The sequence below is a fragment of the Acipenser ruthenus genome, chromosome 1 (genome assembly GCF_902713425.1).
Source record: "Acipenser ruthenus chromosome 1, fAciRut3.2 maternal haplotype, whole genome shotgun sequence".
Lineage (NCBI taxonomy): Eukaryota > Metazoa > Chordata > Actinopteri > Acipenseriformes > Acipenseridae > Acipenser > Acipenser ruthenus.
In genome coordinates, this window is record NC_081189.1 from 79780765 (window position 1) to 79797616 (window position 16852).

General features: G+C 38.9%; 2 long non-coding RNA genes across 4 annotated transcripts; one reads left to right on the plus strand and one right to left on the minus strand.

The window, feature by feature from the left end:
* The first annotated feature begins 5651 nt into the window (after positions 1-5651).
* On the plus strand, positions 5652-12721 carry LOC131737963 (uncharacterized). Its single transcript, XR_009329541.1, has 6 exons — positions 5652-5777; positions 6950-7177; positions 9957-10061; positions 10274-10449; positions 10868-10969; positions 11250-12721. It is a non-coding gene; the product is annotated as an uncharacterized LOC131737963 (long non-coding RNA).
* Positions 9990-15510, minus strand: LOC117969706 (uncharacterized). Of its 3 annotated transcripts, none has more exons than XR_009329540.1 (4): positions 15429-15510; positions 14642-14891; positions 13754-13883; positions 9990-10008 (listed from the first exon to the last, which is right to left on the minus strand). It is a non-coding gene; the product is annotated as an uncharacterized LOC117969706 (long non-coding RNA). The 3 variants fall into 3 exon arrangements; XR_009329539.1 differs by lacking the exon at positions 9990-10008 and adding an exon at positions 10448-10790; XR_004662645.2 differs by lacking the exon at positions 9990-10008 and having other exon boundaries at positions 13140-13883.
* Positions 15511-16852: the final 1342 nt, after the last annotated feature.

Consider the following 16852-nt stretch of genomic DNA (forward strand, 5'->3'; position numbering starts at 1 on the left):
CTCATCATTTTTTTTTTTTTTTTTCAGTTTAGTAGTCACCAATTGTTTTTATTATTTTCTCCCCAATTTGGAATAGCCAATTATTTTTAGGCTCAGCCCACCGCTATCTCCACCGCGCTGACTCGGAAGCGGGGAAGACGAACACACGCTGTTCTCCAAAGCGTGTGCCATCAGCCGACCGCTTCTTTTACACACTGCAGGCCCACCATGCAGCCACCTCAGAACTACAGCGTCGGAGGACAATGCGGCTCTGGGCAGCTTACTGGCAAGCCAGTCCGGCCAGACCCAAGCCCCCCCCCCGCCCCCCCCCCCCCCGGGCGGTGCTCTGTGAATTGTGCGTCGCCCCCTGGGAGCTCCTGTCCACGGTCGGCAGTGGAATAGCCTGGACTCGAAGTGGCGACGTCCAGGCTATAGGGCGCATCCTGCACTCCACACGGAGCGCCTTTATCGGATGTGCCACTCAGGAGCCCCAAAATGACTCATCATTTCTGAGACTTTCTTATGAAACATAAACTTGTACAGTCTTTGGAATATAATTGCCTGCCAGTTAAATACTTGTTCTCAGGCCTCTATCAAAGTCACTGACATGTATTATGTATGAAAGCAAACCACCACAGTATTAAACCACCGTACATTCATTTCTGAAACCTTTTCTTTCAACACACTAAGCCCAATTAAAAGTGAAAATTATATTTATTTTCCCCAACAATAAAATGAGATTAAATATTGTAATGTCCACTAGGCGGAGACATAATTCAGTTTCTAACACACCAGAACGTTCTTTTTATACAGTATGCACAGTCTTAAATATAAATAATGTTATCTGCAAAAGTGGATTACCATTGTGATATCGTAATCAATATTTCTTAATGAAACTGTTCTTGTTATAAAGTGTATTCTAATAATATTTGTACTTCTTTTTCACATTTTGTATTGTACTATGTTTAGTATTAGATAGTAACTTTGCCTTTGCCACTTGTGTGATATTAGGCTAGTCTTGAGTGATAGTATTATTCCATAATGAACCATGCAGTATCTGCTGTTTATTTTATAGATACTACTTGAGTAATAATATAATTTATTGAACAACTAGGGGACACATCTTTTGTCAAACAAAGCAAACTCATACATAGTGGAACACTACAGCCACCAGCTGCTACTGGGAGCGACTAAGCTGTAGCATGCACTGTAGATAATGGCTGTTCCAGGTTTCCCCCTGATTTGGGATTCTTGGGATATAAAAAAGTCATTTTTAGTCACAATGAGCAAGGCTTATCTGACAGCCTGCTAGAGGCGGATAGGCGCTTAGTTGGCAGGTGCTTCTGCATGGTGTTTCACAGAGAGCAGTTTCAAATGTGCTGACTCTGGAGAACACACTTTACTGCAGATTTCCAACTCTCAACTTCCCTTCCCTTGAAAACAATTTAATTATCTTCACCACAGTAGACCCTATTGACAGTATTGTAGTGTTTCAACAGGAGGCAGAAAACAGGAGAGGCACGCTTGGTTCTTGGTTCGATGCTTTTATTTCCGGACGCTATCTCACACCTACCAGAGTCCACTGCAATCTGCTAAATTATCATTATTATTATTATTATTATTATTATTATTATTATTATTATTATTATTATTATTATTATTATTATTATTATTATTATTATTTATTCATTTATTAGCAGACGCCCTTATCCAGGGCGACTTACAATTGTTACAAGATATCACATTATTTTTACATAAAATTACATTATTTTTTTTTACATACAATTACCCATTTATACAGTTGGGTTTTTACTGGAGCAATCTAGGTAAAGTACCTTGCTCAAGGGTACAGCAGCAGTGTCCCCCACTGGGGAATGAACCCACAACCCTCCAGTCAAGAGTCCAGAGCCCTAACCACTACTTCACACTGCTGCTCTATACTCCACACTGCTAAATCACCCCAGCCCCCCGCATCTCCTGGATAGTCCCCGCAGCCACCTTGTGTCGGAACAGGGGCAGCCAGTGGGGTGGTTCCCGACTGGGTGGGGATCGGCAAGTGTCGATCTGGTGTTGGACCATCCCAGTCCGTCCCCCATCCTCCGGTCTGACTGCAAAGAGGTGCTCAAACTCCTTCTTTCACCCCTCTGTGTTCTGCTCTCGGATCGCGACCATTGCAGGAGCCCTTGAAAGGGCTGGCATTTACCAGGGTTCCTGCAGTGACTGTTGCGCTGGGGATGGTAATGGTCATCTAGGAGGAGAGACGGCCCCGCCCCGGTCACTGTCCCTGTCGCCCGTTGAAGGAAGTTGAGCCCCAGGATGCACTGATCCTGGACCCAGACCTCCTGGTCGAAGGCGGTCTCACCCAGGTTATGGTAGCTGCCCATCTCTTCCTTGGCCAGGTTCAACAGCACCATCTGGGCATCCCCTCTCAGTGCCGCTGTCAGTTGCTGTGCCTTGTCGCCCTCGCTCCACTTGCACAGCTTACCCAGCACAGTTAGTTGAGCGTGGAAGGCCTCTCAGTTCGTGGTGCCATCAAAGCTGGGCAACTTTGCGCTCTGCCGTCCTGCTGTACTGTCGCCGCCTTCAGGTTGATCAGCCTGTGGTCTCTCCTGGCTCCAGGTATCCGGCGTGATCCCATGCTCTCTGCTGCTGGTGAACGCCATTTTCTAGAGCGGGTCAAGACTCATCTCTCCTGGCTCCGGGTATCAGGCGCAGCACTCTGCGGGACCCAGCTGGGCCCCATGTGCTCTACAGCTGGTGACCACCGTCTTTTTTGGTGACTCGTCTCTCCTCACTGAACCTGGCCTGTTCCTCCATCAGGCCGAGCTCCTTCTTGCACTGGAGCAGCCGCTCCAGCTCATGGTACATCTCTCCATCTCTTAACCTCTCCTGCTTGACGCTCGGGGGTTCCATCTCAAATCCCGCTCTGACACCACTGTAGCGTTTCAACAGGAGGCAGAAAACAGGAGACACGCTTGGTTCTTGGTTCAATGCTTTTATTTTCGGACGCTAGCTCGCACCCACCAGAGTCCACTGCTCTGTCTGCTTCTCTGCATTCAACCACTTTACTCCATACAACAACAAGATGGTGTCGCAGCGCCTTCTTATAACATTAGCCCCATCCCCCTTATGCAAATAGGGTATCAGGGCTCAGGCACATATCCCATTTGCCCTCATCCACACACTAGGATCAATGGGGACAGACTAATAACAACCAATCTTAACAGACCAGAGAAGACAAACAGACAGGTTACATTATACATAGGAACACATACACTAAAGGTAAACAAAGCAGCTGCGGAATACAGCGGGAGGGAATAAACACACGTAAACATAGACAGCGGGGATTACAGAACACAAACACAACTGCACAGACCGCTACGCAGTGGTGGAATGACCTTCCTACAGATGTCAGGACTGCCCCAGTCCCTGACCACATTCCGGCGCCTCCTTAAGACTCACCTCTTCAGACAGCACCTGTAGAACTCCTCTGTTTTTCCCCTTTAAATGTGCTTTACTTGCTCTTATCTGCCCCCTATTTTACTGCATTTAATCCTATACTTCAGAGTACTGTAATCTGCCAAGTGTTTAATCTGTAGTATTTTGTATTTAATCATATCCTGATGTAACTATCACTGACACTGTTATCTGTTGTATTATTGAATTGTATTTTGTCACACTTGTACTTGCTTGAACCAAAGTCATTGTATTTATCTTGCTCTTAATTGTATTATTACTTGTACTGTGATACTTGAAATGTATTTGCTTACGATTGTAAGTCGCCCTGGATAAGGGCGTCTGCTAAGAAATAAATAATAATAATAATAAAAGTATAGCAGGGATTCTGTCCTATCCCTGTGTGATTTATACACAATATACCTACATCATATCTACAATATATTTTGGGACACTTTGGGGACAGACAGATAGACACAGACAGACAGACAGACAAATAGCTAGATAGATAGATAGATAACATATAACTATAATGACAGAATAAAGAAATATTGCAGTTATTGAATTCCAGCCATCATTAATTCATGTATTAATAAGCACATCGTATATTTCAATAAAGTGAACACTAAACTCGCGTACGCCATTACAAACTGTAATTTGCCTTTTAGTCATATGAATTGGTTGTGTATAAATATTACAAAATCCCGGCCGTGTACATGAATAATACATTCAACAATTATTATACGATAATAAAATAAAATATACGATATAAAATCTAAAATGACCTTTATTCATATAAAATGATCGAGTCGCAATATAAAAGCAATATTAATCCTAAATAGACTCTAGTTAAGCAAAACGCTATCAGTATGGCTAATTATTAATCAAAAGCCCAAACATATTGCACCCCCTAAACCCCAGAGACACACAAAGAGAATCTTTCTTTCTTTCTCTCTCCTGCTGTTGGTCGGCCCCTCCTTTCTATGCACCCCCCTCCATTCTAATAGTGCAGCGCCAGCCCTTTTCTGAGTCACGGCGGTGTCTAACCAAACCCACCTTGCTGGCTGCTCTATTTTTTTACTCATCCACTCTGCCTCAGAAAACCCTGTCATGACTTATGAATGAATAGTACACCCCTGACACCTAATACCCCCATTGGATAATTTAGCCACCCAAGGAAACATCACATTCGTTTAACACGTCTTCCACTTGAGAGTGTTACTATTCACTCTCTGCAGCAGATTGTACTTTTCACGAGAAACGCTGATTTTCACATGGACACATCCTTTATGATCATCAAAGGTAGGAAAAACAAACAACAAAGTCAATGTCAGTGGCTGTGCGTTTCAGAAGTGAGCACTTCTAAGGTAGCATCGTATTAAAACTGTTTTTGCATCATGTTCCTGGGGAAGCTACAGTTAAATCTGTAAGTTCCTATTACAAATAATTACGCTTGCCTGACGTTCAAAGCAAAAACTACCCTTTCTAAGTATTAGTGTTTTCCGCGTTTGTAACCCGTAAGTTATGTATACCTCAGATAAAATGACTTGTTTAAACTGTTTTTAAGTCCTTTTTATTTGTGTTTATTTTCTGTTTACTTTTTGGAGTCAGACTACCTGCTGTTTTATTGGTTTAAAACACCTTTGTTACGACGTTTTCCAACATAAATTAGAAGCCTACCATAGACTACATTTTAACGACGTATTCATTAAAAAGTATTGATATAGTAGTGCCTGGCGGCTATGGTTTGACTGTTTGTTGTATGTGAACAAAGTTGTGAGAAGTACTTTTCCGGTCACTTTCTGTTTATGACCGGGGACCAAGTAACCAACATTTTTGTCACACTAGTGAAGCATGCGTTTGTGATGTATTTTCAAACTCGTGGTGCTGTCAGTACGTGTTTGCAGCCACCGGTGTATTTTTAAAATACCCTGTTCTCATCTAAAGCTTTTTGTTTCCTTGGTGTTCTGAGGTATCACTTTCACAGTCTTGTTGCTCAGCCCCACTAATTGTACGTTATGTGGCTTGTGTCAGAACAAACGGTTTGTGTAGACGGTATGGCGATTGGAATCGGAGCGGCCGTGCTGCTGCCGTTGCCTTTCATGCATAGATTTCAGTAATTATAAGCACAGGGGAGAAGTTTGCTCCTAACTTCGGCTGACAGGCAGGTCTGCCTATTAGGCAGATAATAAAACACCTCTCTGCGAAAACCCGCCTCCTCATTTACATCACAAAGGAAACACGCCTTCTAAGGGCAAAAGCTGCCTGTTTCCACGCCCTCACATTCAAACTGAAAACTGCGCGCCAAGGTTTTGCAGCAGAACAGATTTGGAATGAAAAAGGTAGGATGTTTTATTCATCTTCTCAAAATACACCGTTTTTAGCAGAACGTATGCACACAAAGGCATTAAAAAATGTTGAGTTACGCCTTAAATATGAATATGAATATCTTCTTCTGTTAAGTTGTATTATATAACGTTTTTTTTAAGTGTAGCTATCATTTCAAATTTTAGTGATGCTTAATCTCTACCTTTGTCTCGTTTTGTTGTTCAAACGTATATTTTAATTATTCACTTTATATGCAGCATAGTATTTATGCTGTACTGTGTGTGCAAGTTGTTCACAGTTCCACAACATTCAGTTACACATAATTTATAATTGATTTGCTGTTAAAAATGATAATACAAAATATAATAAACTTACCAGGCATGTCAGCTGAAGTTATGCTAATGTCCTATGTCTTAAGCAAATATTGGTAACAGAATAACAAGGTTGGTTACTCTAAACTAAATTATTAATTTACCAGCTGGTAAGACTACTGTAGTTAAAACACAGAGGCCTGGAAGGCAGGTTTACATTGGCTGGTTTATATTGGGCACATGCCTGGCAGGCTGGTTTATATTGGGCACATGCCTGGCAGGCTGGTTTATAATGGGCACATGCCTGGCAGGCTGGTTTATATTGGGCACATGCCTGGCAGGCTGGTTTATAATGGACACTTGCCTGGCAGGCTGGTTTATAATGGGCACTTGCCTGGCAGGCTGGTTTATAATAGGCACATGCCTGGCAGGCTGGTTTATATTGGGCACATGCCTGGCAGGCTGGTTTATATTGGGCACATGCCTGGAAGGCTGGTTTATAATGGGCACATATCTGTCAGACTGGTTTATAATGGGCACATGCCTGGCAGGCTGGTTTATAATGGGCACATGTCTGTCAGGCTGATTTATAATGGGCACATGCCTGGTAGGCTGGTTTATATTGGGTGTTTAAATTGGGCACATGCCTGGCAGGCTGGTTTATAATGGGGACATATGTCTGGTGGCATTTGATGGGCACTGTGTTAATGTTTGCATAAGGCTGTTCTCTATGTTTTATTCTTAGGAGGTGAATTGATGATGTACGTCAGAAGGTTCCTTTAAATGTGGGTCGAAATCCAACTTTTCCGAGTGATTTTTTACGGAATGACACACATCACTGAGAAATTGTTTAACGTTTTTTTTCTTCCTTTTAGTGAGATAATGGAACGTTTCTGGATCTCATCACTTGAAGACTCTGCGCAAGGAGTCTGACGCACGTGTGCAGAGAACGATACATATTGTAAAACGAGATTCAAGAGAGGATTTTATGCAAAATCACTTGACATGTCTTAAGGAGAATGGAACTGGCACATTTGTAGCTATCAAAAAAAGAGGGGAAAATCACTTTCAGTGGCAATGTGAAAGGTCCAATAAACCAAAAGGTAAATCCTCAGGAGCACCTTCAATAACTCGTGCCAATAGATGTGGAGCGTACGTTTCTTTTACATTTGTGAGCAACAATTCTACACATGGGCGCAACTCAGTATGGTTTTGCATTTTATGCTGTGCTAGTGAAGAGCAACCAAGGCTGAGGAATACCTGTAGCATTTTTTATTGTGAGTGAGGAATCCAGTGACATCTTGTCACTATCTGTAAAAAGTTCAGGAAGCTGTTGGAGAGTTTCAGCCAAGATATGTTTTAAAATTCATAGTTGAAGTTTATGTATGAAATGCAAAGGATAAACAGATTAAGATGAGTAACTTACATGGCAATGGTATTTCATGATTGCATAATTTACAGCTTATACTGTAGAATGTTTGGGGTGGTAATGTGTCGTTTGATATAAAAATTATTATGAACATAAAATGTGATATTTGAAACAACATAATGCCAATATAGGGTTTAATTTAAAACCGAGTTTAATCTGGTTTATATAGTTATCTTATTATATAGAATTTTGTTTAAAAAAAAAAAATTAAAAAAATTAGCAGCCCATCCAGTAAAACTACAAGTATGGCAGCAATCAACCACTCCCCCCATCTCACGCTACCCGATTTGGCAGCCTTGTAGCGGTACAATCAGCTTTGTATGCAGCTCTCTTAATTTACGAAGTGATAGACTAAGTATTACTTCCTTTTTATATTTCCCTTTGCAGATGTGTCATGGTAGATAGGGACATGAAAGAAATCAATGCAGTACACAGTGTTTCCTTATGCAAAGGTGTTGCTGTGCTTGTTCCGTGTACTTCAGGTAAAAAACCAAAACCACTTTCAGTTAGGGGTCATTCCGGGTTGATTGCAGTGTAGCAATGACTTTGGTCCATACCAAGTGGACTAAAATGCAGTCTAGCAAATGCTGCAAATTAGACCTGATTGCACCGTACCAAAACCAAATAGTTAATCATGTGAATTGGTTCAGCTGATGTGAACATGCAGAACACGTTAGACCGCCCATGTGGACCAATATCAGAAGCAATGCAGAAGATAAGTCACATCAAACTTTTAACAGTTTAAAAACCCTTCAGTAGAATAAATGTCATCTAAAAGAGTTCCAAAATTTTCCATAGAGGAAAAGATGTATTTAGTACACCTAATTAAAAACTACATTAACAAAGCTTACAGCACCAGCAAAGAAGACGAGAATGTTGTATTACGTAAAATGGCATGGAAAAATATTGAACAGAATTTCAATGCTAACCTTTTGGGGCGGCCGCAAATTTTTCAGGATAGAGGTGTACAGTACTAACTGTAGTCCAAGCACATGGACTAAACCTCCTCATTCCACTAGTTCAGGGGTGGCCAACCCTGGTACTGGAGAGCCACAATCCTGCAGGTTTTATAGGTCTCTCTAAATCATCAAACACTAATCAACTGGCACCCATGGGAATTTTGACCAATTAAGACCAATTAATAATGTCAATGAAGTTATCAAGGGCTCGGTTAAAACAAAAACCAGAAGACCCTGTGGCTCTCAAGGACCAGGGTTAGCCAGTCCTGCACTAGTTAGATGAATCAAGTGGACTAACTGGTACAGTGCAATCGACCCTCAATGACTAATTACTTAAATATATCTACAGATAACCTACTGATTTCAATTGCACTTAGTATAAAAGTACTTGAGAGTGGGTATTTATATCCATAATGTAGAATTCACATACAAGGTCTTAAAGCCTTATATCAGGGGTAGGTGACCCTGGTCCTGGAGTGCCACAATCCTGCAGAGTTTGTAGGTATCTCTTAATCATCAATTATTAAATCCCTGGAACAAATGGTAATTCTGATAAATTAAGCTAATCAATGAGTCAATGAATTTATTAAGGGTCTTGGGGTAAACAAAAAACTGAAGTGTTTGTGGCAGTGGTTCCCAACCCTGATCCTGGAGGACCACCTACCCTGCTGGTTTTTGTTCCAACGAGCTCTCAATTACTTAATTGAACCCTTAATTTAAGTAATAGTTTAAACTGGACTTTTTAAATCATGTAACTTATAAAAAGTTGGAGAATTGAAGTTCCTTATACAATTTTACACCTAACTTGGAACCCCAACTGTTCAAAAGAATTAAAAGGCTCTGATTAGGCAAATTATTCGTTCGATTAAGTAATTGCAAGCTCGGTTGGAACAAAAACCAGCAGGTTAGGGGGTCCTCCAGGACCAGGGTTGGGAATCACTGGTCTGTGGCACTCCAGGACCAGGGGTGTCTACCCCTGCCTTATATATTCAGAAAAATATCTGCCTCCTCCCAGACCAGCTTTTGGCAAAATGACAGAATGCAAACTTGTGTGCATTATAAAATAAAAAAAAGATTTTATGGTAGAAATTTGGTATCTCCTAAGTCTGAAGGTTACAGGAAGGGAATTGAATGACAATCTGATTGATAAAAAATGAAAACATTGTTCCTTAATGTGATCTAACAAAAGTGAAACAAAGTAGCAGAGTCAGAAAACTGTTCATTCCAATTGCATTTTACATGTGTCTTCATGCTTAGATTTGATTATACTTGATTTATTATAATGATCATTTTTATTATGTAATTTACACAATCCATGATACATAGCAAATTCAAAACTAATTAAAAAACTAATATACAATAAGTTTTAAAAAATCAGTGTACAATAGTTACAATTTTGAAAGCAAACAAAAAACAGACGTTTGTGCTATAGTACTTTCTAACACAGACTTAGACAGTGATAATTATCAACGTTTAGTTTTTTGTTTTTTAAAGGCGGTACACAGATGGATTGTCCGACGTGATGTAGGATGCAGTCAGAATCTGTCTGCAAAAAATGAAGTGATTAGGTCTATGATTGCCTTAAAACAATGCAGTACAGTAAGTTTATTTTTCTTTCTTTCTTCCACGTTAGCAAATGTCATAAGGTGACATACTGTTGCTCATTCATGGATAATCCATTTACCATAATTATACTACCCATCTTTTTAATAGAATTTGTATATTGACAAACGTGTATTTTTTGAAAAAAAATTATTTGGTATGCATGTCTTTCTGTTAACTTTTTTTTTATTTATTTTCATTCATTTTAGGCTGCCGAGTTTGAAAAGATGTCAAAGGAAGTGATTGTCAAAACAGACAGAGAAACTGGCAGTTCAGTAATTTCACAGTATCTACAGGACCATTGGTTTCGAAATGCAGACATGTGGGCCAATTTTGGACGGAGAGTTTACCACCAAGACAGTGAAACGAACAACCTTGTTGAGAGGTATGCATTATGTAAAAATAGTGATTAAAACAAAAACATAAGTTGCAGCACTATAGGCAAGAGACAGACTTGTCTCGAATCCTGCCTATGCCATTGCCAGCTTTGGCCAGGAGTTCTGAGAGGGTGGCGCACAATTGACCTGGCGCCTGCAGGTTCAGGGCATTGGCATTTCTAGCTGCATCGACTCCTCCAAACGATGTGTTCGCTAGGGGGTGGGAGCTCTGGGCTTGTAGTGCGAAAAATAGCATATGGCTTTGACAGTGCTCGTATCGGAGGGCGCATGTTTTGTCTCATCCCTCCTGAGGAGGCGGGGAGTTGTTGCGGTCAGCCAAGTTGAATTGCTGATAAAGGGAAAAAAATTGATGATACTAAATAAAAAAAAAAAAAAATGCTTTTGCTTTTCTTTTTTTCCCCATAGATTTTTTTTCAGCATGAAGTATCAGTTTCTTCATGGCTATGCAAACAGACGAGTTGATGAACTACTTCTACTACTTAATACCAAGGTGGTCACTTACTAGAGGTTTGTGTAACATTTCCAATACTAGCATTTTTATGTGGTCTAGTGTTGCAAATAAGTGTTGGATTTCAAAAAATAAATACATTATACTTTATATTTGTAATTTTCTAGAACATAAAGTTGTTGTGTACATTTATTTCAGTATCTACAAATAAGGAGATAGTGTACCACAGGTAAATGCATTTTTGTCATGTATATAATTTACACAACCCATAACTTTTTTTAGCATGTGAATAATAGAATACTGCTCTACTAATTGTATTCTGTCTTGTATATGGTGCAGGTATCTGGAAGGTCTTCATGGTGCTCAGAGGATTTCTGATTCCAAAACACAGGATGCTGCAGAATCTGCATTACGTATGAAGAACAAAGGCCTTCAAAATAATTTTGTTTACAAATCAGGTGGCCATTGCACAGTGCCTTCAGAAGCAGATAAAGCAAAATGTTATGCTGTGGATTTAATTAGCATGAAATGTGAATGCGCCGTTTCTGAAAGGGGTAATTTGTGCAAGCATATTGAGTTTGCAAAAATGATGTGCAAAGAACAGGGGATTGATATTGATGGAATTCGAAAAGAATTAGCCAGTTCACTAACTGAACAGCATTGCTATGAGTGGGATGGAAAACACTTAATTGTACATTGTGCTACATTGTACACCTGTCTTGCCAATAGTCTTGGAGAAATATGTGTCTGTCTAAGACTTTCTGAGTTAATTGGTACACAGAACCCTAACCAAGAGGTAACGGACTGCTTTGTGAATACCACAGCAAATTGTCAATCACACAATAAACAGTTGTGTGTAAAGAAGATGATTTCAGACTTAAAGGAGTGGTGTGACAGCAGTGATTATAAGGAATCTCCAGAGTTGAATGCTGTAGTAAAACGTGCACACCAACTAGCATTTGGACAGTATAGCATGGCCAGCAATAAAATAAAAATTATAAGGCTGCATGCTTACAGAAAACGCATTGAAAGAGCAAGAAGCCATGCTATAGACATGCATTCATATCAGCTCAAAGAACCCCTTAATCGAGCTTTATATACCCATAGACCTGATTCCAAATTCAAAGTCTGTTCCTTTAGAAAAACAATAATTGGTAGCAGAGCAAAGAATCAGATACTAAAATCAAGCTGAACGTGTGCTGTTATGAGCCCACGCCTTTATTTTTGAATTACAGAATGCACACAAAACTGGACAAAGTATAGAGGTTAATTACAACTATTAAGGACCTCAAAGGTCTCTTCAAGTAAGAGTGAAATAGCTATTTATATGTATAGTGGCAGCATGTTATCAAAAATAAAATATATGTTGCATAGTTCTAATTGCTGATGATTGTATTCTGGCCAAGTTGGTCGATATTTGATATGGTATGTCTCCCTTTTCTCTCTTAATCAGATTACATAAATAACACTTAAATGTGCATTATTGTAACACTTTGTAAAGAAGTTGTAAAAATATGATTTGTAGTAAATAGAAAGTGCAATCTTTAAGTAGCGAGTAGTGTAAAAGCAAATTGTTAACATAAAAATCTAAGCCTGAACTGAATTTCTTTCAAAGGGGGAACATGTCAGGGGGTCATTAGAGCTGAGAAGTGGGGAGGAGGGTTCTTCTGTACAGCACTTTTTTCCACAATTGGGTCCAGTACTTTGTATTGCTCTGTATCAGTCTGTTGAAGCATGTATGTGCAGTTTTACATTTTAATACTGCTAATATTTAAATCATAAACAAATAAAACAAGAAACTATAAATATGAGATGTTGTACAGTACCTTTATTTATGTATGTTTATGGTACATTTTTAAATATATATTTAAGAGGTTGTATAGAAAAGAAAATGCCTTACATAAAATGCTATTTTAGGTTTTCTTTGCTTAGAAATGTTGTTAATGTTTTGAACAAGCCCTTTTTTAAAATAATGAACATATATGCAAAGGATGCCTTATTTTCAGTGTCATCTAAAACTACACATTCTGCAGTTTTTCTATCTGGGAATCGGCACATTTTTGAAGTACAGAACTGTAAACATCAAGCATTTGAAAGCCCAGTCCATAAGTAGCCATGTCAAAGTCCGTAGCACTTTCTTTAATTTGGTCTGTTGTATTCTTGATGCCATCGAGAAATAAAAAAAAAAAATATATATATATATATATATATATATTTTTTTTTAAATAATGAATAATACAATTAGTACTGCAATACTCAATAAACCAGGCATGTGGTTTTATGTAAGCTGCTTTTACCCAATATTTAATGAGGATTGTTTTTAGCTCCTAACATTTTATCTTGTAATGGTATGTAAATAAAAACAAAAAAATATTGAGATGCCCAGCGGAAAAAATCACCCTGAGAAAATCTGCAAGTCTATTTAGAAGTTTTAATGTGTACCTTTACACTTTAAAAATAATAATTTGTGGCTCACAAGTGGCATAGCGGGTAAAGGCAGAGTGCAAATCCTGCCTTCTATATTTAATATGATATAATTGTGCTTCCACAAAATGAGTGCCATGCATAAAAAACTGGAGAGGTAAAATATATAGTTTAATTAAGTCTTCTGTTGACTTTATTTTTACAATTTTGCACATTTGATTGCAATCATATCTTTCTCTGGTTGACCCCTCTTTCTAACTTTATTGTTTTGTACATAGGAAATATTTTGGTCTGATTTTACTTTTTCTATATTTCATATTCATAGTGTATTTTTTGTTACAGATTTGATGTAATTTAACGTTTTGGTTACAGTACACCTGCGTTTTTCATCACTAGTGTAAAACAGTAAAGAAACATACTTAAATTCATGAAGCTTTCCAATGGCAACATCTTTGGTTGTGATCGAGCCCTCCAAAACTGCGATCCTGTCAAAAGGAATCATCCTTACTGCCAACTTGCCGATGCCCACACCTAAATCGCAGGCTTCTCCTGAAGACAGAAAAGTGTTACTATTATTGTAACAATCAACTTTTAACGTACAATAAGACTGACATTACATTTTCTATATTCACAAATAATGGATTTATTTAATGATAAATATAATGTTTACTGTTTGCATGTTACATTTGACTTAAGCTGGTGCCTGAATGCAAGACAACTTAGAATGGAAACATATAATTAGATTGTTAGGTTTTAAAAACAAGGCTACCCACACTACACTATTAAGATAAGGTATTTTGAAGCTGTTGAATGCAGTGGTCTGTATATTGTACCATGTGTTATACTACTAATTGATATGTTTTAGTGTGTTGACATTGCACTGGACATTTACTAATGTACCCTCAGTCAGTTTGGAACACAGGGAAGTTACAGTGGTTGTTGGGCCAGGACTAATGCCAACTGTCTCTTCAATCTTCTTTTTAAGCTCACTCTTTTTATTTTTATCTACCCTTAGATATGCAACCAGGGAATTGGCTGACACATTCTCAGGTGGACCTATCCTTCTCCTGATCTCCTCTGCTGTCACACTGTATCTTTGGGGGAAAGGTATAAGAATAATAAGATACAAAATATGGCCAACATTGCAAAATTGATACACAAATGTAAATTTAATGAAACCATAAAAAGGTATTTACTTAATTCAGAATTAATTTAATTCTGCATTAAGCCTTTGGAATGAACTTGAGAATACTTAAATTATGGAATGTTCCAATATCACATTAATCTGTTTATTTATGTTATATTACCTTTTCTTTCTCTTGTTGAAAGAAAGAGGGAGAAGGCTCTCGACTTCAGCAAATACTTGTGGTGTAGCCATGCTGTCGGGTATTACAGCTGGGCGAGGCACAGCCAGTGATACAGGTGGATGCTGAAGTGACACAGCGACTGTGCTGGAGGAAGGAGGGCATGCCTGTGGCAGTGGGGAAGCAGTGTCGCTTTCTGAACAAGCAGCAGGGGTTGCTGATGTAGCATGAGCTTTTTCTGCATGATTTTTCACTGAAGGAAAAAAATACAACACCTTACTTGTAAATAACACTAAGTTTCTTGTTTTAAGAGCAACTATCGTAGGTTGTAGAAAATGTTGGTATATGGTCTAATGTCTTGTTATATGGTCTAATGTGTTGGTATATGGCCTAATGTGTTAGTCCAGCTGCATCAGTAAAGTATCTGATTTTTTCTCTTTCATTGTTAACATCCTGACACAGATCCTAATGTGTTGGTATGACTCTCAGTAAAGTATCTGATATTTTCACTTTCATTGTTAACATCCTTTCTAACAACTTATAACACTTTAAAATGTATGCGCCAAAGTGCTGTCCATGAGCAGCAATACTGAAGACATTATTGTGGAGTGTACATTTTAAAGTGTTATAAGTTGTTAGAAAAAAAAAAAAAATCAGATACTTTACTGATAGTCATACACATTAGGCCATATAACATTTTCTACAAACTACGATAGTGGCTCTATACATAAACTATTCAGTAATTTGATAAAATATAATTATTTATTCACAAACAATAATTCATACTTACCAGTGACCGAAGTACACTTCCTACGCTTTCTGGGAGGCATTTCTCTGAGAAAAAAATATCAGAATGAAATTGTGATAATGGCAAGCTACAGCATATTTTTTTTTCAATCACAATTTTTTTTTTAATCAGCCTGCCAGCCATGTGCCCCTTATAAACCAGCCTGCCAGGCATGTGCCCCTTATAAACCAGCCTGCCAGGCACGTGCCCATTATAAACCAGCCTGCCAGACACGTGCCCATTATAAACCAGCCTTCCAGGCATGTGCCCAATATAAACCAGCCTTCCAGGCATGTGCCCAATATAAACCAGCCTTCCAGGCATGTGCTCAATATAAACCAGCCTTCCAGGCATGTGCCCAATATAAACCAGCCTTCCAGGCATGTGCCCAATATAAACCAGCCTTCCAGGCATGTGCTCAATATAAACCAGCCTTCCAGGCATGTGCCCAATATAAACCAGCCTTCCAGGCATGTGCCCAATATAAACCATCCTTCCAGGCATGTGCCCAATATAAACCAGCCTTCCAGGCATGTGCCCAATATAAACCAGCCTTCCAGGCATGTGCTCAATATAAACCAGCCTTCCAGGCATGTGCCCAATATAAACCAGCCTTCCAGGCATGTGCCCAATATAAACCATCCTTCCAGGCATGTGCCCAATATAAACCAGCCTGCCAGGCATGTGCCCATTATAAACCAGCCTGCCAGGCATGTGCCCATTATAAACCAGCCTGCCAGGCATGTGCCCATTATAAACACCCAATGTAAACCTGCCTTCCAGGCCTCTGTGTTTTAACTAGGGGCAGCAGTGTGGAGTAGTGGTTAGGGCTCTAGACTCTTGACTGGAGAGTTGTGGGTTCAATCCCCAGTGGGGGACACTGCTGTTGTACCCTTCAGCAAGGTACTTTACCTAGATTGCTCCAGTAAAAACAAAAAAAAAAAACAACTATATAAATGGGTAATTGTATGTAAAAATAATGTGATATCTTGTAACAATTGTAAGTCGCCCTGGATAAGGGCGTCTGCTAAGAAATAATAATAACTACAGTAGTCTTACCAGCTGGTAAATTAATAATTTAGTTTAGAGTAACCAACCTTGTTATTCTGTTACCAATATTTGCTTAAGACATAGGACATTAGCATAACTTCAGCGGACATGCCTGGTAAGTTTATTATATTTTGTATTATCGTTTTTAACAGCAAATCAATTATAAATTATGTGTAACTGAATGTTGTGGATCACTGTGAACAACTTGCACACACAGTACAGCATAAGTACTATACTGCACATAAAGTGAATAATTAAAATATACGTTTGAACAACAAAACGAGACAAAGGTAGAGATTAAGCATCACTAAAATTTGAAATGATAGCTACACTTAAAAAAAAAACGTTATATAATACAACTTAACAGAAGAAGATAT